We start from the raw sequence: 1,393 nt of genomic DNA, 5'->3' as shown, positions 1-1,393 counted from the left end.
GGTTGTGAGGTAGTAGGGAAGGTTGTGAGGTAGTAGGGAAGGTTGTGAGGTAGTAGGGAAGGTTGTGAGGTAGTAGGGAAGGTTGTGAGGTAGTAGGGAAGGTTGTGAGGTAGTAGGGAAGGTTGTGAGGGTAGTAGGGAAGGTTGTGAGGGTAGTAGGGAAGGTTGTGAGGTAGTAGGGAAGGTTGTGAGGTAGTAGGGAAGGTTGTGAGGGTAGTAGGGAAGGTTGTGAGGTAGTAGGGAAGGTTGTGAGGTAGTAGGGAATGTTGTGAGGTAGTAGGGAATGTTGTGAGGTAGTAGGGAAGGTTGTGAGGTAGTAAGGAAGGTTGTGAGGTAGTAGGGAAGGTTGTGAGGTAGTAGGGAAGGTTGTGAGGTAGTAGGGAAGGTTGTGAGGTAGTAGGGAAGGTTGTGAGATAGTAGGGAAGGTTGTGAGGGTAGTAGGGAAGGTTGTGAGGGTAGTAGGGAAGGTTGTGATGTAGTAGGGAAGGTTGTGAGGTAGTAGGGAAGGTTGTGAGGGTAGTAGGGAAGGTTGTGAGGTAGTAGGGAAGGTTGTGAGGGTAGTAGGGAAGGTTGTGTGGTAGTAGGGAAGGTTGTGAGGTAGTAGGGAAGGTTGTGATGTAGTAGGGAAGGTTGTGAGGTAGTAGGGAAGGTTGTGAGGTAGTAGGGAAGGTTGTGAGGTAGTAGGGAAGGTTGTGAGGTAGTAGGGAAGGTTGTGAGGGTAGTAGGGAAGGTTGTGATGGTAGTAGGGAAGGTTGAGAGGTAGTAGGGAAGGTTGTGAGGTAGTAGGGAAGGTTGTGAGGGTAGTAGGGAAGGTTGTGAGGTAGTAGGGAAGGTTGTGAGGTAGTAGGGAAGGTTGTGAGGTAGTAGGGAATGTTGTGAGGTAGTAGGGAATGTTGTGAGGTAGTAGGGAAGGTTGTGAGGTAGTAAGGAAGGTTGTGAGGTAGTAGGGAAGGTTGTGAGGTAGTAGGGAAGGTTGTGAGGTAGTAGGGAAGGTTTTGAGGTAGTAGGGAAGGTTGTGAGGGTAGTAGGGAAGGTTGTGAGGGTAGTAGGGAAGGTTGTGAGGGTAGTAGGGAATGTTGTGAGGGTAGTAGGGAAGGTTGTGAGGTAGTAGGGAAGGTTGTGAGGGTAGTAGGGAAGGTTGTGAGGTAGTAGGGAATGTTGTGAGGTAGTAGGGAAGGTTGTGAGGGTAGTAGGGAAGGTTGTGATGTTAGTAGGGAATGTTGTGAGGCAGTAGGGAAGGTTGTGAGGTAGTAGGGAAGGTTGTGAGGGAAGTAGGGAAGGTTGTGAGGGTAGTAGGGAAGGTTGTGAGGTAGTAGGGAAGGTTGTGAGGTAGTAGGGAAGGTTGTGAGGGTAGTAGGGAAGGTTGTGGGGTAGTAGGGAAGGTTGTGAGGTAG

This window comes from Procambarus clarkii, chromosome 29, assembly GCF_040958095.1.
Source record: "Procambarus clarkii isolate CNS0578487 chromosome 29, FALCON_Pclarkii_2.0, whole genome shotgun sequence".
Classification (NCBI taxonomy): domain Eukaryota; kingdom Metazoa; phylum Arthropoda; class Malacostraca; order Decapoda; family Cambaridae; genus Procambarus; species Procambarus clarkii.
This window is presented reverse-complemented; position numbering follows the sequence as displayed.